This window comes from Narcine bancroftii, chromosome 3, assembly GCF_036971445.1.
Source record: "Narcine bancroftii isolate sNarBan1 chromosome 3, sNarBan1.hap1, whole genome shotgun sequence".
NCBI lineage: Eukaryota > Metazoa > Chordata > Chondrichthyes > Torpediniformes > Narcinidae > Narcine > Narcine bancroftii.
The window spans coordinates 24,290,141-24,310,912 of NC_091471.1; the positions used below are offsets into that span (position 1 = coordinate 24,290,141).

The 20,772-nt window shown below is 44.0% G+C and overlaps 1 long non-coding RNA gene across 3 annotated transcripts in view; it reads left to right on the top strand.

Annotated features, from left to right (window-relative positions):
• Nucleotides 1-20,772, top strand: part of LOC138756071 (uncharacterized) — a 33,393-nt gene continuing 12,621 nt past the window's right edge. For 2 of the 3 annotated variants that reach the window (XR_011352720.1, XR_011352718.1), the window contains exons 1-2: nt 333-420; nt 15,244-15,440. This is a non-coding gene — a long non-coding RNA (uncharacterized lncRNA). Of the gene's footprint in view, nt 45-332; nt 421-15,243; nt 15,441-20,772 lie in introns of those variants that run through there. The other variant, XR_011352719.1, reaches the window with a different exon arrangement.

Here is a 20,772-nt window from a genome sequence, read left to right on the forward strand (position 1 = left end):
CATTAGTGATAGTATCCTGTACTATCACACTACCTTCGACTGCAGTAAGTACCTGCATTGTTCAGGGCATTGGGAGCTCAGGTGGATGGGTGAATAGGGTCATGGTTGGGGCACCGGGAACACAGACTGAAGGGCAGCAAGTTTGGATGAGTGGGTGTCTTGAACCCAGGCAAGAGTCTGCAGCTGGGGTGTAAGGAGTTTGGATGAGCAGGTGGCTGGGGCCTGGGCGAGAGACAATAGCCGGGGCATCAGGACCTCGGATGAGTGGGCAGCCTGGGCCAAAAGTGGGGGTGGGGGGGTCGACTTTTAAATGTTATCAACTAATACATGAGTATATATGGTATACTGATATATTTAAGTTCTCCTTCCAATGAAATGATGACCCAGTATTGGATCACACAGCTGGGTTGAGTTCAACACGTGAGTAAAGACCTTCTTTGTTAAAACAGCTGCATCACCCTCCATGGGGTGTGCAGCTGGGAGATAGTTGGCAGATTAACAAAGCCTCATATATGTGGGATATTGTTAATGGATAGCTGGAGTATTGGGCTCCATCACTGCAAGAGTTCAATGGCTTGATTCAGAGCCCAATGAGGGCAAAGGTTTGAGGATTGGTCGATGTGAACTTTTGTGATCCATGAATTTCACCAAGAGCTCAGTGGGAAAGAAAGGCTGAAGAGTTCCAAATTTGATTTTTTTTTAAATCTGGTAAATCTTATACCCTTCAAGGATGAGCCCTGTGGTAAAACTCAACTGGTCATAGAAGTGGTGCTCAAACTTTTTTCCCCCCACTCACCTACCACCTTAAATAATCCCTTACTAACCACAGAGCACCTATGGCACCCTATGGCATTAAGTACCACCATGACTACCAGCCCCCCCACATCTCCATCGGGCACACAAAACTCAAAACGGTCAACCAGTTCACCTATCTCGGCTGCACCATTTCATCAGATGCAAGGATCGACAATGAGATAGACAACAGACTCGCCAAGGCAAATAGTGCCTTTGGAAGACTACACAAAAGAGTCTGGAAAAACAACCAACTGAAAAACCTCACAAAGATAAGCGTATACAGAGCCGTTGTCATACCCACACTCCTGTTCGGCTCTGAATCATGGGTCCTCTACCGGCACCACCTACGGCTCCTAGAACGCTTCCACCAGCGTTGTCTCCGCTCCATCCTCAACATCCATTGAAGCGCTTACATCCCTAACGTCGAAGTACTCGAGATGGCAGAGGTCGACAGCATCAAGTCCACGCTGCTGAAGATCCAGCTGCGCTGGGTGGGTCACGTCTCCAGAATGGAGGACCATCGCCTTCCCAAGATCGTGTTATATGGCGAGCTCTCCACTGGCCACCGTGACAGAGGTGCACCAAAGAAAAGGTACAAGGACTGCCTAAAGAAATCTCTTGGTGCCTGCCACATTGACCACCGCCAGTGGGCTGATAACGCCTCAAACCGTGCATCTTGGCGCCTCACAGTTTGGCGGGCAGCAACCTCCTTTGAAGAAGACCGCAGAGCCCACCTCACTGACAAAAGGCAAAGGAGGAAAAACCCAACACCCAACCCCAACCAACCAATTTTCCCCTGCAACCGCTGCAACCGTGTCTGCCTGTCCCGCATCGGACTTGTCAGCCACAAACGAGCCTGCAGCTGACGTGGACTTTTTACCCCCTCCATAAATCTTCGTCCGCGAAGCCAAGCCAAAGAAAAAAGAAGACTTAAGGTGGTAGGTAAGTGTGGAAAAAAAGGTTGATAATCACTGAGCTATAGGAAGTAAAGAATTACCAATGTTTTGGGCCTGAGCTCTTCATCAAAGTATGCGCAGAAAGCAGGCAGACTGCATGACCTGCAGAGTTTCTCCAGCCCTTTCATGCATGGCACTACAGTCCCCTGCAGACTCTCCTGCTTAACCTGCAATGAATGCTGCAGTGAATAACATTATCACAAGTTTGAGTCTGATTGTGGTGCGCTTTTAGCCAGAATCAGACACACAAAATTTAATCCACAAAGACTTCCACTGGCTGTAGCTGCAGTGACTCGCAGGCTTATATCCTGGAGAGTGATTGACACCTGACTGGGTGGGGCTTGATCCATTCAGGCCGACTGATTGACAGCTGGCCAGGTGTTGTCCTGTCCCCTTACACTCCTGCAGGTACAGAGGTTGCCCCCTGCAGTAGGCCGGTGGTATACCACCATACTGATACAAGCTGCAAATAATGGCCATTATTTCCTCAGTGCCTTTTCTTCGAGGAAACATCTAAACCATTTGGTAAAAAAAATTCAATTTTCTATTAAGAAAATAGTTAAGTACGCAAGTAAGCTGCCGTTGATTGGATCATTGCCAACCTTATATCCGACCTCCAAACTCCCAACGGTGTTCCAATTTCCAAGCAAAATATGCCAATCTGTGTCTCAGGAATTCGAAGTTCAAGAATGTACAAGCAAAGTGATGATTCACTTGGAGGCTTGGAGGACAGTGGTGTGGCCTAAGCGAGCAGTGTGGAGGCCAGGGTGGCCCATGTGGAACTCCGGCAACTGAGGTGGAGCCCAGGGCGAAGTTGGCAGGCATGCTCGCGGGGATGCCTCACCAAGGTAATGGAGCTGAATTGTGGACTGTTTGCAGGGCCGGGACTTCTCCTCACTGGTGGGACGTTGCTGAGGGACTGCATTGTAGAGGCTGTGGGGTGCCTATATTATAACCCCAGGCACCAGAGAACGTGAATGGAGAGAGTCTTACTCAAGCTACTGAGTGTTTTATGTATAATAAATTTAGTTTAGCTTGTGATTTAAGTAATTTTATGAAATGTTTTGAGTCTAAAGTCTAAATTGTGTTTGGTCTAAAGTGTCTTGTGTTTTATCCTAATGATGCACCGGTCTCCAAGAGTGGTGTCTGATTTTTTTTTACTGCCTCCCTTTATAACAGCCACAGCTTTAAGAAAAGATAATAAGCTTCTAATTTGCATTGATTCCTCTGACCTCAGATAAAAGTCTTGGCCTCACTTTTGTCCTGGTTGTCTAGAGAGCTGCGTCGCCCACCCAGAGACTTTGGGCTTCTTTTGCACAGGGTTGAGTCGGATGAGCCAGTGTGTTTAGGCAGCTTATCACACCCCCCCCCCCACCCCCACCCCTACCACGTGTTTCTCCAACCCATTACTATTCTGTGAGATGACTCTCCTGTCCAGGGTCTAGTATTTTGTGTTTGTTGATTTTGTGCTTTGTGTACTTTTTGATTAATTGGAGTACAGCACTTTGGAGTAAAGTTTTGTTGTGTTAAAAATGTGCTACTGTGGTGACCCGCCACCACGGAGATCGAGCCGGCACATCATTCAGGGCGCGCAGTAGTAAACAGTAGCATAACACACTGCAACAAGTCCATTAACACAGGGAACTGGTACGGTTGAAAGCTGGAGCAGTACAAGACCAGCAGCTCTAAAATGGCGCTGGCCAAGCTGCCCACCTAACAGATTTATAACAGGCTAGGGAAGAAGGATTTTGACATGCAAGAATGTTCCCGCCTGCTATTGTTATTCATGCGGCTGATGTCAGCCAATCAAACAAACGGCGGGAACTCCAACTGTATAAAAGGAGCCTTTCCAGCCTCAATAAATATCAGAGCTTAAACTCCCCCACTGTGAGTGTGTGTGTGTTTCTGTGTAGCAGTCGGCTGAACTATATAAATAAAATATACAATTAAAGTCCTACAGTACAGAAACAGGCCCCTTTGCCTGCAATATCTTTGCTGACTCCTACATCTGCGTGAGGGACGATGGAAAACTGGGGGAATTCAGTGGGTCAGCCAAAGGTCATCAATAGGCATTTTTATGCTGCAGGACCTGGGTAGCCCTTCAGGGACCCAGGTGTGATTAGTGGGCTTCTAGCACCTTTCAAGCTGGGGGGGGATCAACCCAGTAAATTCCCAACATGGCGATTTAAAGGGGATCCCGTACCCACAATGATGTGGTAGGTGACGCATCACGCAAACTACTGGTGGTCAGTCTCCCCTGCCCCCCTATGAGCTATCAGTCGCCCCCCCCCCCACCGTCAATTGTGCTCCACCCCACCCCGCAGCAGCCAACTCCTGTGTCCCCGCCGATCGCGGCATCCCCCCCACCATGGCAGGAACATCTCCTCCCCTGTCAGCAACCTCACTCCCCCCGATTGTGCCCCCCCCCATAGCAGTGACCCCTCTCTCCCCCTGATCACGGCAGACACTTCAACTGGGGTTTCCTCTGTATCGCCAGAGCACAAGCACTGACATCACAGGAGGACTGAGTCTGCCATTTTTGTTTTAAAGCCTAGGTAAGTTTAACTGGGTTCCCTGACTATCACCAAGGTGAGGCAGGGACCTGCTGACTGGATCGGATCCTTTCAAGCTGCCTTGTGAGTGGGGCGTTAACCAGGCAAATTGCCCGGCTAACCCCATTTTACAAGGCGGCTTGAAAGTGCCCTCATGTTTTAGGGTAAAACCCTTCATCTGGAATAGCAAGAACCTGGCAGACAACTGAATAAAAGGGTGAGGGGAGAGGGGGAGGAACACAGGTTGGCAGGTGTACACAGGTGGGAGGAAGAAGAAATGGAAACAGCTTGAAAGGTGCTGGAAGCCCACTAATCACACCTGGGTCCCTGAAGGGCTACCCAGGTCCTGCAGCATAAAAATGCCTATTGATGACCTTTGGCTGACCCACTGAATTCCCCCAGTTTTCCATCGTCCCTCACACAGATGTAGGAGTCAGCAAAGATATTGCAGGCAAAGGGGCCTGTTTCTGTACTGTAGGAGATGATAGGAAGAAGGAGGCAAGGGCTGAAGAAGATTCACTCCGATGGGAGAAAAGAAGGGAAGGGGGTGGGAGCTGGAGGGAAGGAAGGAAGGAAGGAAAGAATGGGTGACGGGCAGCTGGAGAGGCCGGGGAAGGGGTAAGAGGAAAGGAGAAGAAGGAAGCCACTCTCTCCCCCTTTTATTTGGGCGTCTGCCCGTTTCTTCTACCTTTAACGAAGGCTTTGGCCTGAAACTTTGACAACCTATTGTCTTGCATCAATGCAGCCTGACTCATTGAGTTCCTCCAACAATATTTTATGTATATCTGTACTAATCCCATTGGAAAGTAACAGGTGTGTGTGTGTGTGTGTGTGTGTGTGTGTGTGTGTGTGTGTGTGTGTGTGTGTGTGTGAGTGTGTGTGTGTGTGAGTGTGTGTGTGTGTGAGTGTGTGTGTGAGTGTGTGTGTGAGTGTGTGTGTGTGAGTGTGTGTGTGAGTGTGTGTGAGTGTGTGTGTGTGAGTGTGTGTGTGTGAGTGTGTGTGTGTGAGTGAGTGTGTGTGTGTGAGTGTGTGTGAGTGTGTGTGTGTGAGTGTGTGTGAGTGTGTGTGTGTGTGTGAGTGTGTGTGTGTGTGAGTGTGTGTGTGTGTGTGTGTGTGTGTGTGTGTGTGTGTGTGTGTGTGTGTGTGTGTGGGTGTTTGCATCCATTTGCCATTCTCAGCGTGATGGGATGGATCTTCAGCACAGCCAAGATCCAAAAGTCAGGGGCTGCTGCTGACCGGAGGGTCAAACTGCATCAGGTGATGGCAGGCGGGTCTGAAGGGAATGCCAGCTGGTGCTTCAGCATGTGCTGAGAGCCTGATGTCATGCAGCCGGCTGGCTGCTCCTTCACTGAACTCACCAGCCATGTGCGCCAGACAGACTCACTTCACCCCCTGGCCCTGGGATTTGGGCCAGACTGAACTGGTGGAGCATCAGTGGTGCAGTCCAATGGGAGACAGTAAATGCTTGATTCATTTTACTTTATTTTAATGCTTTTATTTATTTATTAATGTTCTAATCTGTTTTTAATTCCTCTTATGTTTTCATCGTTGAATCCAGGTCAATTGATTTTTTAAATAAAATTAAGTAATTTTTTGGGGTTTTTTTTCAATCTTTTTTGTTAGTTTCTACAGAAAATAAAATACAATGAAGGAAAGGGAACAAAACTGAAAATGCAGTATTATTTATGTATGATAAATAAATAACTTCAAACAGTATAAACGCGATCCCCCCTTCACTGTAATGGGTGAAAATGAAAAAAAAGTCAAAAGTATTGTATAAAAAACCCCACCTAACTGTGGTGCGCTGTTAGACAGAATCAGACACACACACGGTAAAGACTGAACAACAGGCTTTAATCCACAAAGACTTCCACAGAGCCAGGCTGGCTGTGGCTGCAGCAACTCAGTGTGAGGCCTCGAGAGGCCAGCGCAGGCTTATAACCGGAGGGTGATTGACACCTGACTGGGTGGGGCTTGATCCATTCAGGCCGACTGATTGACAGCCAGCCAGGTGTTGTCCTGTCCCCTTACACTTCTGCAGGTACAGTTTGCCCCCTGCAGTAGGTCAGTGGTGTACCACCACATTCACCTACTCTAATAAAGCAACAACTAACAATAAACAGCTGAGCAGCTTATCCTGAGGGTCACACATATTTTCTAGTTTTTGTTTAATTGTTTTAAAGACAACGTTCAAGTCAAATTTATTGTCATCTGGTTGCACAAGTACACCCTGAAGAAACAGTGACCTCTGGTCCTCAGTGCAAACCATGCAGATGCACAAACAGACATCACACACATACAGACGAACAATGCCTATACAGAACAAGTATTCATATATACAAATAAATAAATATTGCTTCACGAATATGAGAATCTCAGACGGTTGGTGTGAGCAATTCCTTTGGTCGTTCAGTGTTCTCACTGCCCATGGGAAGGAGCTGTTCCTCAGCCTGGTAGTGGTGGCTCTGATCCTCCTGGATCTCTTTCCCAACAGGAGAAGCTGAACGGTGTGTGCAGAATGGAAGGGGTCCTCAACAAGAGAAGCTGAACGGTGTGTGCGGAATGGAAGGGGTCCTCAACAATTTTTGCATGCCCTCTTCAGACAACGATCCGGGAAGATCACATCAATGGGGGGAGACTCCAGTGATATTCTCTTCTACTCTTATGGTCCTGTGGATTGACCTCCAATTCATTTCTCTACTGCAACCACTCCATACTATGAGCCAGCTGGCCAGGACACTCTCGATAGAGCTCTTCAATAGCCTGAACAGCTGGCGAGCTGTCAAAGATTGTCCACACCCTCTGAGGTGGGAGGTCATTGGCAGTCCACTCCTCAGTCCCTGCTGTTGGCTTGGAGGGTGCTCTACCTCACCGGATGCCTGTTTGGAGCAGAACCTCAGATGGTCCGATCTTTCCCATTCAGAGACAGAGGGAGCAGGGCAATGGGTATAGTGGGTGGATGTTATGACCCGGCTGAAGGCCATGTGCGAGGCAGTGGGTGAGAGAGCCTGCTGTTTTTTTACATTCTATTGGAAGCCCCTTGCTGCACAGGTATGATCCACCAGCCAAAAGCTGGTATTAGATCCACCAACATCAGCCATTATTTTGCAACACCAATATTTTATCATCCACATCTGCTGGCAGCTCAGACTCCAACAGATACCTCCAGGTTGAGGTATAGGAATGTTTGCCATTAACTGGGGCCTCAAGGAGAAACTCAGAAAGAATCTAATGTAATTCTAAAATGTATATGACTGCATTTCCCAGGGTAAGCCCAGCAGAGGGGAGCAAAGTGCAATGGAACACAAACATACAATTGCTGAATCAAATCACTTAATTCTCCTTCATTTTATCCATTGCCACAGCACTGGGCAGATAAATCGTTTGGGAATCACCAAGCAATCAGAAAAGCCTTTGCAATCTTCCAGCTCTCGGTCTAACCGTCCACTTCTAAAACTCAGCCTTCAGAACACAAGGATTGTTCCCACTCCCTATTGTATTTTCTTCCTTTTTAATAAATTAATGTGACTGCAAGGAAAAGCTCCCAGCTACCACTGGATTACACCTGATGTATTGAATCGAGGAACGTGTTGCTCCACTCCAGAACTATGGGACCTTATTCACCTCATGCAGAGCACATTAGAAGCAGGAGGTCATTCATCCCCTTGTGCCCATTCTAATATTCAGTGATTAATGATTTCCTTGGAGGGCAGGAGGATGAAGGGTGATCTCAAAGAGGTGTACAAAAGCAGGAGAGAGTCCTTTTCCCAGAGTAGGGGAATTGATAACCAGAGGGCATGGGTTTAAGGAGAGGGGGGAGAGATTTAACTAGAACCTGAGGGGTGGGTGAGTGTCACGAACTGCTGGAGGGGGTAGTTGAGGCAAGTACTTTTGCAACATCCAAGAAACATTTGGAGGGATATGTGCATAGGATAGGTTGAGAGAAATATGGGCCAAATGCAGGAAGGTGGGGTGAATATGGGTTGGTCATTTTAGTCAATGTGGACATGTTGGGCCAAAGGGTCTGTTTCCACGCAGTATGACTGAGAGTCAAAAAGAAGTCAGAAAGACTTTTCAGGGGGCTTCACACAGCAAGGCTGAAGCTATAATTTAGAAGGCAGTAAAATCGGTGGGGGGGGGACCATCTGTTTGGGTATTTTCCTCCACCCTGACCATCACAGGTTCCAACCTCCCATCCTTTGAAGGCATTAATGTGAGGCCCTGCCTCAGACAGGCACCCAACATTACCTGGACGATGGCAAATGCAGTGCCGTTATTTTAAAAGGGCTGAAAGAATGATTTGAGTAACTACAGACTTATCGTCTGATGTCAATGGTCAGAGATAACATGGACAAGGTGAAGGAGATGTTTGTGGACTTCAGGAGGACCAGGAATGGGCACACTCCACTAGGCATCAATAACCCAATTGTGGAGAGAATGGAGAGCACCAAGATGCTTGGAGTTCACTTAACTAGTGACCTATCATGGGCACATATCCTCTCCTCACTTGTCAGGAAGGAGTAATAACAATTACACTTCCTGAGAAGACTGAAATGGGCAAGGTTACCAGCTACCATCATGTCAACTTTCCGCAGGAAGGCGTGGTATGGTTGCTGCAGAGAATTTGATCGGAGGTCGATCCACAGGACCGTAAGAGTGGCAGAGAGGATCACTAGAGTCTCCCCCCCCCACCACCACCATTAATGTGATCTACCGGGATCGTTGTCTGAAGAAGGTGTATAAAATCGATGAGGACCCCTTCTACTCTGCACACGGCATCTTTCTGTTGCTCCCGTCGGGAAAGAGATGCATGCGAATCAGTACCAGCACCACAAGGCTGAGGAACAGCTTCTTCCCATGGGCAATGAGAACACTGAACGACCCAACACCTGCTCATACTAATCATCCGAGACTCTCATATTCATGAAACAATATTTGATTGTATGAATACTTGTCCTGCATATGTATTGTTTGTCTGTATATGTGTTATGTATGGATGTTTTGCACCAAGGACTGAAGAACGCTGTTTCGTTGGGTTGTACTTGTACAATAAGATGACAATAAACTTGACGTGACTTGGGAAAACTTCAGGAAAAGATTCTTAGAGATAGAATCTATCTACATTTACATTGCCAGGTGAAAACTGTAAGATGTGTGCATGGGAAATAGTGTCTTATGAACTTTATAGAATTTTTGAAAAGGAGAGAAAGACAAGGCAGGAAGTGTTATTTATGTGGCTATTAATGAAGCATTTGATAAGGTTCCACACAGAAGGTTGGTACAGGACACACAGGATAGGAGGCCAACTGGCAGAAGGATTGGCTTAGTTATAATAGGACTTAGAGAGTGGCTGTTGAGGGCAGTTTCTCAGACTGGAGCACTGTTACCAGTGGAGCGTCTCAGGGGTTCAGTACAAGGGCCCTCGCTTTTTTGTGATGTACAAAAATGATTTGTACAAGGATGTTAATGGCAAGGCAAGTTTGTTGATGGCACAGAAATATGAAGTACAGTGGATTGTGAAGAAGATTACCTGGGTTAGCAATGGATCTAGATCTAAGGGGGGGGGGGGGGTTAAAGAATGTCAGCTTGGTACTGTATTTGAGCAGAGCCTACTCTGTTTACAACAGGACTTTAAAGGGTGTGATGGAACAGACAGAGTTAGGAGTGCAGGTACAGAGCTCATTAAAGCACAGGTAGACAGAAAAGAGCATTTGGGGCATTCATCTTCATCAATAGAAAGCCATAAGCAATCAACAATTCAGGCTGAAACCCTTCATCAGGAATAGCAAGAAATGAACAGACTCCCAAATGAAAAGAAGTGGGGGAAAGTGGTGGAATACAGGCAGGCAGGTGAGAAGGGAAAGGAAAACACTGGAGCTAAGAGGTGATAGGAGGAAGGGGCAGGGGCTGACAAAGGTGCCCTCTCATAGGTGGAAGGGCTGGGTATTGCTGACAGGCAGGTAGAGATGGTGGAGGAGGAGAAAGGGAATGAAAAGTATAAAGGAAAGATATGAGAGAGATAAGGTGGAATTGTAGGAAGTCCTTTCAAATTACATGTGGTCTCAAGCTGGCAGTACATCTCAGCGTGGGAATGGGAAATGGTAACCGAACTAACCTCTCATCCTTTCTCTCTTTGAAGTCAACTCTTATTCTAGCCTTTCTCTTGGGACTGTTTCATTCAGCTTGTGGGGTGACATAAAGAACAAACTTTTCACTGCACCTCAGCATGTGACAATAAACAAACTTGAACTTGAACTACATTTATTACAGACCATATTGTGGAAAGGCAAATTTATTTTCGTTTGTGACACAAAGCTTCTTAGCCTTCACTCTGATTTGGTGGGGTCTGAGCTGATGAAGACACAAGAAGACACCTATCTGCTAACTCCTTGATTTTCTTGGTTTTTCATGAATTTATCGATTCTGTCCCTAAGCATGTTGAATAATATAATATCATTAGAAAGAGGTGATATGGGATCAGAGGATATGTATTGAGTTAAGAAATGGCAAGCGTGAAAAGGATGGCTTTGGCGTAGCGTTCACGCAACGTCTTTACAGCACCAGCGATTGAAACCGGGATTCAAGTCCTGCACTGTCTGTGAGGACTTTTTACATTTTCCCCGTGTTTGTGTGGGTTTTCCCTGGGGGCTCCAATTTTCTCCCACAGTTCAAAAAATACCGTGGACGTAGATTAATGGGGTGTAAATTGGACGGCATGGACTCATGGGCCGAAATGGCCCGTTACCGGGCTGAATGTCTATGTCTATGACACTGTGGCAGTTATATACAGACCTCCGAACAGTAGCCAGGATGTGGACAACAAGTTACAACAGCAAATTGAAAAGACGTGTCAGAGGGCAAGGTTATTGTAGTCACCACGGTTGTCGGCAGAATCACAGATGGCAATGGGGAAACGTACAGGAGTGAGGTAGATCAGCTCATTGAGCACTATTACAACAACAACCTTGCATTCATCATAGCAAAACTAAAGAATTAATTGTGGACTTTAGGAAGGGGGAAAATGGATCAGCTCACGATAAAATTTCAGAGCAGATTTGATGGGCTAATTGATCTATTTCTGTTCCTATATCTTATGGTTTTAATATCCATGGCCCTCAGCAACCTCACCTAGAGAATTCTGAAGATTCACAGCAACTCTGAGTAAAGAGAGTTTTCCTCATCTCAGTTCTCAATATTGGTTCTTGAGACACGGCCCCAGGTTCCAGATACTCTCCAGTCCCCAGCTATCTACCTTGTCTTTTCCTATCAATTGTTTAAGGAAGGAAGTGTGGGAGGGAGGAAGAGAGAGGAAGGAAGGGAGGAAGTATGGGATGGAGGAAGGAAAGAAGGAAGTCAGGAAGGGAGGAAGTGTGTGAGGCAGGGAGGGAAGAAGGGGAGGGAAGGAAGGAAGAGGGGAGGGAGGGAAGGAGGGGAGGGAAGGAAGGAAGGAAGTGTGGGAGGGAGGGAGGAAGGAAGTGCGGGAGGGAGGAAGAGAGAGGAAGGAAGGGAGGGAGGAAGGGAGAAAGTATGGGATGGAGGAAGGAAGGAAGTCAGGAAGGGAGGAAGTGTGGGAGGCAGGGAGGGAAGGAGGGGAGGGAAGGAAGGAAGGAAGTTTGGGAGGGAGGGAAGGAAGGAGATTCTGAATCTGCACATGAGCAGCAGTTAGTTCTTTCATTAGATTTGAGGTTTAAAATCTAGATTAAAGTTAAACAATGATTGCCTGCGCATGTGACAATCATTTCAATGTAGCTGTAAAACAGATGTTAAGGAAATTGGTTCAAAACTCAAACAACAATCTACATAATTCTCAGCTGCACAAGAGAGCATGATCACCAAAATAAATGAGTGCCATATGAAAAGATAATAAAGATTTTTGTTGTCTGTACTCTTTGAACTGACGTTGCAAAATGCCATTAAGAAAAATGCAGTGCAAGATTACATAAATTAGTGATGCAGTTTTTCAGTGCATCTTCCCAGCAGGGCCAGTGCTAGGAATCGCGGGGCCCAATTAGAAAATTGATAGCGGGGCCTCTACTCTACAAAAGTCGAAATTGATGTTTTATATTTTGTGTAGTATGCTAGTCTTAGCCAAAAACCATTTAAATGCTTGATATACTAAATACTGAAAGACAATATGAAAGTTTTAATTTTTTTAATACAAGTTAAGACAATTACAGACGTACTGTTTATGCAGGTCTTTTAGAAACAGAGTTTTCTGGTTTTTTTATTTGCAAAACCTTTCAAAATAATTTCAAAGTCAATGGTTTTAGTTATGTCATTTTCTATAGATAGGATCACCAAATTGTTTAGTCTCTCTTGTGAAATTGTTGACCGTAAGTATGTTTTAATCAGTTTTAGTTTTGAAAAACTTCTTTCGCCCGATGAGACTGTTACGGGCATTGTTAAGTAAATCCTCAAAGCAATAAAAACATTAGGAAATGCTGTGAATCGATTGTTTACTACCAGGTATTCAAACAGAGCTTGAGGCTTAATGACACTGAAGGAAGAAAAGTTTTCAGAGCTTCCAAGTTTTTCAGCCAACAGATAACCATCCACGTCTTTCGTTGTTTCAGTAACTACCGCTCCATCAGTGCTTTGTTTTAGTATGCTGTCAGTTAAAGCTACTTCAAGGTCTGCTATTTGTTTCCTTATTTCTGCCTTTTGTAAGCTCTGAAAGTTATTTTAAAATCCAAATAATTTTACATGGCTTTTAAGCTGCTTAAATCTAGACACTAAAGATTGAATAGCTTTGTCTAGCACTAAGCTGAAGCACTGAGCTCTGTGCTCCTTTTGGATCATCTAAAGCTTGATCTTTTACCTCATATGAAAACATTCTCTTCCTTCTACGTAGTTTTTTTTCTTGAAATTGTCTAAACTCCATTGGTAATTCAACAGCTTCAGCCAATTCATTTGCGCCTATTAGGACATCATTAAAACTGCCCTCTCTATAAATTCTTAGCCATGATAATAGTTTTTCAAATGACTCCATGCCTTCATCAATGTCCTTTGTTTCACCTTGTAGTTCCTTGCTTACATAGTTAACTTTAAAAAGTACTTCATGGCAAAATATCAAAGAAACTAAAAATTTGTAGTGTTTTAGTTGGTTTGCTAAAGATTCAGCTTCTGCTTTTACCTTGGGCTCATCTGTTATCTCTGATATTTCCACAAGTGCATCATATACTTCTCCAACCTGATAACGAATAGCTTTAACACTATCAATCAGACACTCCCACCTTGTGTTGCTCAAGGGTTTCACTGATAACCCGGGTACATGTTTGTTAAAAACTGCCCACCTCTTAGTTGATGTGGAGAACAATATGTAGATTCTTTGCAAGATCCCAAAAAATGTTATAGCATCTGGACAACACTTGGCTACATCTCTCCGAGTAAAAGGTTATAATTGTGACATGCACAGAGTACGAAGAAAGCTCTTGAATTATCCTTCAACAGTCGTGCTTGTACTCCAGATGTGTGACTTTTCATGTTGCTACCATTGTCATAGCCTTGGCCTCGAATATCTTTCACCTCTAAATTTAATTCCTTCAGTGTGTTTAATAATGTTTTATATAAATCTTCTCCTGTGCTACTTTCAACCTGCATAAACTTTATGAAATGTTCATAAACACCTGAAGGAACCAAGTTACCATCAGACACATACCTGATCGTTAGAGACATTTGCTCTTGCTGAATCATATCAGGTGTCCAGTCTAAAATTATGGCGTAGTGCTTTTACGCATTTCAGTATCTCATTCAAAACAGCCATAATGTCTAGTAGTTCATTCTGAGTATCTTTTCCTAAATAGTGATTATGAATTTCGTGGGTTTTGACTTTTCGCAAATGTTCTTCAATAACAGCGTCAAACTTTCCAAACAGCTCAACAAGACCTAAAAAGTTTCCATTGTGTACACTCTCATTCCCAAGTTTTTCCTCTGTTCCTCTAAATGCTAGATTTCTCTCAGCAAGAAACTGCACTACTGCTACTAGCCTTTTGAATACTGGCTGCCAGTCCTTTGCACGTTCATTGACGATTATTTCAAGTTCTTTGTCAATTGTCTGTCCATTGCAAAGTCTTTGGTGTAACTCCCAGAAACTCCATGTGGCTTCCAAATGGTTTTTAGAATGTTCATGCTCACAAAACCTTGTATGAAGATTAGACCAGTTGTTGAATCCACTTGTTGATAATGCACTGGTTGTGTTCTTACTACAAAGTTTACAATAAAAGCAATAAATTCTATCAGCAGACTGAGAGTTTATAATCCAAGGTCTTTCAACACACTCCCCATTTGAAAGTTTCCTCTTACAGTGAAACTTTGAAATCCCTTTTCATTTTGTGGAAAGTTGTTCACTGGAATAGGAGGACCTTTCATTGTTAAATATTCTCTTACATTTTGATTTATGTATGCTGGCCAGTTGGCTGGGTCATCATAAATGTTAATTACAACTGTACTCATGGATGATCCATCATTGCGTGATGTTTGGGCTTAGTCTTTTTTGGCTATAAGTGGACTTTCTGCTTTGGCACTGTCTTCTGGTGTATTGAGATCGTCTTCAATTTGATTCACAGCTGCAATTGGACTCACGGCTGTATTGTCATTTTCTGAATTGTTTTTGTTTTCTTCATCCTCAATACATGGGGGCTTCAAAGATGGAGTGACAATGAATTTTGTGATAGCACCTCTATGTTTTTCATTTTCAGCTACCTTAGCCTTGGCCAGTGCTTGTTTCTGGTTGGCGCCCTTTGTCTCTATCTCTGCTTGTGCTTGCCATGTAAAATGAGATACAAATTTTAAGCTGCTAATTCTCTGGACTATATTTTTAAGGTAAAAGAAGTATATTTTAAAAGGTTTAGACTTAAAATTACACAAAAAACTTGACGTTAGCAATTTGTTATAAAATTGGACTCAACATCGCTGATAGCATGTCTACGTTGTTCCAACAGTGAAACGATGTCATCGTCGATGGTACAACGTAAGAAACCAACGTCAATCCCAAGTCATTTTGCTCATTAGCTTTACGTTTTTCCAACGTCAGCTGCTGACCTTGGAACAACACACTCAACTCTCAACTTGTGAACGCCACCAAACAGCAAAACAAGCAACCGTCTGAATTTGTTGAATGACGACAACTTCGAATAAGGTAAGAATTGCCTTTTTTAGTTACGGTTAGGTTAGTTAAGTTAGGTTAGTTAATTAAGGTTACATTCTAGAATGGGGGGTGGGGGGGACGCATTTTAATTTTGACGTTTTGTTTAGCTGATTTTCTAGTCAAATGTCTAGTGCGTTTGTTGCTAAATATTTGGCTAGAGAATCGGCGGAAAAACAGATGCGTGTAACGGATGAAATTCGCCCCCGAAGAAAACAATTTCCGCATGGTCAAGCTAAACTGCATCTGTTCCAAATCACCAAAAACATGAAATAGGCTATATTAAACCCTAGCGGTGCAATAGCATAGTTAGTAACAGTAGCCTAGCAAACCACTGCAAAATTATGAAACAATGACAGAGGCAGCCTTGCTAAGAATATCTGGATCTTGTAAAGATGAATAAACCCGAGATGTACAGTACATGCCCCTATAGCTGAATAACCTTGTAAACCAGCTCGTAAAGATGTAGGCTATAACACACACACCCCCCCCCCCCCATAACGACCTAACCTAGTAAAGATCAACGTAAACTAACCTAACTTCGGGGTTATTCATCTTAACAAGACCCGAATATCCTCACCAATTCCATCTATGATTGGTAACATTGTCAGAAATTCTACACTTAGGCCTAGGCTATTTACGTTCAGGCTCACTGCTTAAGCCTAGGCTATAGGCTAGCATGACGCTATCTCAATCTCATATTAAAGTACAAGTTCTCTTATTGATTAGCCTAAAGCCTGTTTTGATCTTGATAATAAGAAGAGATGCTTCATCAGCTCCGAAATACATCTATCTTACTGGGTCAAATGAATACGAAACATGAAATTTTTCACTAGGGAGACAAAGAAGGCCTATAGGCCAGTAGTTTAATCAAAGACATATTTACAAAAAATTTCACTGAGATAATACGATCAATTAAGGGCAATAACTTCATGAGTTCACTGACAAATCCCTCAGTTTATAAGGCCTACAGTATAATTATTTTCTTACCAGTTTAAACGAAGTCTGTCAGCCTGGGGCCCCCTTGAGGCGTGGGGCCCAATTTGATCAAATTGGTCAAATAGGCTTAAAACCGGCCCTGCTTCCCAGCTCCCCTAATATTAGCAAAGTAACTTGTGTGGCTATCATAAGTGGATAACATTGTGATGAAGAATTTTCACCAGGAGGGAAATGATTGGAAAAGGTTTTTAGGGACAGGATGTCCTTGCATTTGGAAAAATGGAGACTTATTAGGGATTGTCATCACAACTTGTATAGGGGAGGTCCTGTCCCACATCTGGAACTTTGAGGAGGTGGCAAACATGATTGACAAGGATAGGGCATTGGATATTGCATTTGACAAGGACCTTCATGGTAGGGTTATCATCAAGGTGGAGCGGTTAGCTTAGCGGTTAGCGTAACTCTAGTACAGCACCAGTGACCTGGGTTTCAATCCGACGCTGTCTGTAAAGAGCTTGTACGGTCTCCTCGCTCCTGCGTAAATTTTCTCCGTGTGGTCCAGTTTCCGATGTTACAAACCACACGTAACAAGCAGCAAGAGGCAATGAATCAGACAGTGTTTAATTTTAAAACACTAATTTTATTTCTAACTCTTAAACTATAGTCTTAACTATTGATCTTAACTTTTAGACTAACTTTTAAACTAAATCCATCCCAGCTATACGTAGGTAGTGTTTGTATGCATGTGTGTGTGTGTGTGTGTGTGTGTGTGTGTGTGTGGGTGGATGTGTGTGTTGATACAGAGTTCTGTGTTGTGTATTGGCCTATGTGTTGTGTGGTTTTATGTTAAAAAGTGACAGTTTGCCGTCAGGAGCCAAGGTGAAGGTGGACTGCTGAGAGAGTGGGAGACAGACTGAGCATATGCAGAAAATGATCTAAAAATTTCTGAACTTGGATGATACACCACTGTGCTGTGCAGTGGAAGGAGGCCCAGAGCATGAGTCATGGTCTGGAGGACGGTTTAGAATGTTGGGATTTCAAAATGGATGAACATTCTGAAGGCAGCCAGAAGGATCCAGACCAGGCCAGTTGTTCCTCTCTCTGCAAGCAACACAATAAGACAACTTCAAATTTTGTGCTCTCTCTCTCTCTCTCTCTCTCTCTCTCTCTCAAAGATCTCTTGGCTTCATTTTACCAAACAAACTGAATTTTGTTTATGATCTTTGCTTTGGTTGCGATCGAAGTTTTATGAGTCTTGTTTGTTTTGTGTCTAAGTTTTTCTGTGGGCTGGTTGGAAATATAACTTAGACTTTAATTACTTATGTTATATTTAGGCTGGGGAATTTATTAGTTTTACACTGTTATAGAAATTTGCATAGTAACTAGTGGGCATTGTTATAAAAGGGGGGATTTTGAATTAAAGTTTGAAGGTGAATTTTTGTTAATAAAGTAATTGTTCATCTTCACCCCTGTGTGATAGGCCTTCTTTGTGGTTGCTGGTTTGATCTTGTAACAGTGTGTATGTGTGTGTGTGTGTGTGGGTTTGTGTGGGGTGTGTGTGATATACCCAAACCATTCCAGTCCAGTCCAAAATCTAGAAAGTTACTTCAAAGTTCAGTCTTTCAAATGCAGAGTTGAAGTGAAGGCCTCCGAAATTTGTTGGCCAGAATTAATGTTGAACTGATGGGAAGACTGGAGTTGTGGCAGCTACAGACTCATTAATTCTTTTTACATTGCCTTTGAAGAAATGTCCATCCACACAAACTGTGGTCACAGCACTCCTGTAGTTGATGAAAAGCAGCCTGATGTACGTGTTTCTGTCTAAGAGAGCCAATGAGATTGCATCTGCTCTGGAGAAATTGTGGCAGTAGGTGAATTGCAGTGGGCCCAGATCTTTAGCTTAGGTACAAGTTCATTCTGGCCATGACCAACCTCTCAAAGGATTTCATCATCACAGTCAATGTGAGGGCTTTCTGGGAGGTCATCATTGAGGCAGCTCACTCTGTTCTTCTTGGGCACCGGGATGATCGATGCCCTTTTGAAGCAGGTGAAAACCTTCATCTTCAACAATGAGAGATTGAAAATGTCCATGAACACTCTAGCTAGTTTGTTGGCACAGATTTCCAGTACCATGCTAGGTACGCCATCAGGGCCTGATGCCTTGCGAGGGTTCATCCTCTTGAAAGATGTTTTGATGTTCACCTCATAAGCAGATATCATAGGGTCACCAGATTCTGCAGGGATTCTCATTGGTATAATTGAACTTTCCTTTGCAAAGCAAGCATAAATGGTGTTCAGCTCATCGGGTAGTGAAGCATCACAACCATTTATGATATTAGGCTTTGGCTTATAGGGTGTAATGGCCTGCAAGCCCTGCCTTAGCTGGCAAATATCAGACTCTGTTTCTAGCTTCCCATGGAATTGCCTCTTTGTTTCTGAAATGGCCTTCCATAGGTCATAGCTGGACTTCCTGTGGAAATCTGAATTTTTGGTCTTAAACACCCCCATTGACCTCCCCCTCAGAGGGTTGCAAATCTTTTGATTCATCCATGACTTTTCATTGAGGTACTCACATTATGTTCACGTGGGCACACATCCATCCACACAGGTCCTGTTGACAGCCGTGGCCTATTCATTCAAGAGTCCTTGAAAATATTTCCAGTTTACCATTTCAAAGCAGTCCTGCAGACACTCTTCCTCCTCCCTCAATCATACTTTTGCCGTTTTCACTCCTCTTGCTGTGGTCCTCAGTCTCTGATTGTACGCCGGGAGCAGAAGTACAGCCAGGTGATCAGACTTGCCGAAGTGCAGCCATGGAATGGCTCGGTAGGCATTATTCATAGTAGTGTAGCAGTGTTCAAGTGTGGTTGGTACTCAGGTAATATGTTGGTGATAGTTCGTCAGAGACTTCTTTGGGTTGGCCTGGTTGAGGTCCCCTACAAACGACTGAGAAGCCGACTCATGGCCTGCTGATTACAGCGCGCAGCCATGACAACGTAGGTGAGATTAGTTTGCTTGAAGTCTACTTGAAAACTGTCAGACTAATGTATGGGGAAGAAGGTTATCAAAGGATATCGCAGGGTATAGATCAGCTGAAAACTTGGACAGACAAATAGCGGGTGGGATTTAATCCAGATAAGTGTGAGGTGTTACATTTTGGGAGGTCCAATGCAAGATGAAAGTATAGAGTAAATGCCAGGACCCTTCAGGTATTGATATACAAAGGGACCTTGAGGTGCATGTCCACAGCTCCCTGAAAGTGGTAACATAAGCAGATGGAGTGGTAAAGGAGGCAAATCGCCCTCTTGCTTTCATCAGTCAGGGACCCAAGTATAAAAGTTGGCAATTCATGTTGCAGCTGTATAAAACGTAAGGACACATTTAGAGCATTTGTGTGCCACTGTGGTCACCACGTTACAGGGATCTGAAGGCTTTGGAATGTGGGCAGAAGAGGTTCACCTTGGATTATTTTCTCTTGATAGTCAGAGGGTGAGGGGAAACCCCACAGACGCTTATAAAATCATAAGGCTGAGATAGGATGGCGACTCGGTGTCTTTTATTCCCAGTAGGCAAAAGTCATATACCAGTTGGAATAAATTTAAAGTGCATGTGAGATGTGCAAGATAGGTTAATTACACAAAGTGATGGGTGCCTGGAATATGCTGGTAATCAAGGTAATAAAACTAGATATGATAACAATGCTTTAAAGTCTTTGGGTAGGACACACAAGCAGGCAAGGAATAGAAAGATACAGACTACATACAAGCAGATGGGATAAGCACCGTGGAAGGCCATGGAACCTGTTCCTGTGTTGTGTGAGGAACGTTTTCCTTAAAATTTGAGTTCAAATCTTGCCCCAGCAGCTAGAAAATTTAAACAACTCTGGATTGAAAACCTAAATGACATCACGAGAGGTCACTGTTATAGAAACTTTCTTGTTCATTTCTGCCCTTGCCTGGCTAATAACAACCCCAAGCACACTGATAGTTTGGGACAATTGACTGAAATGTCCCAGCGCTCTCTCTGCTCAGGGGGCAGTTCAATAGTTGATAAATCGTAACTGGGCATCTACACATACATCCTCCAAACCAGCTTCTTAAAGCGGCAATAATTCATAAAAAATTAACCCTGAAGAGATCACAGCTGCAATCAAGATACAGCCTAGGCTGACTTCCAGGAGGGGAGTAAAATCACTGCCTTTTACATCAAGGAAATACTGTAAAGCTTCTGGTACTCGCCACCTCTGGGGATTGGTAGATGCTGGGTGTGAATTTTCTGGTTGCTTGAGGTTGCATGTAATGTGATTGGCAAAATAACTGAGAGGCACGCCAATTTTTAACTTCCATATTGATTTGATTTGATTTGATTTGATTTTTCATATAGAACC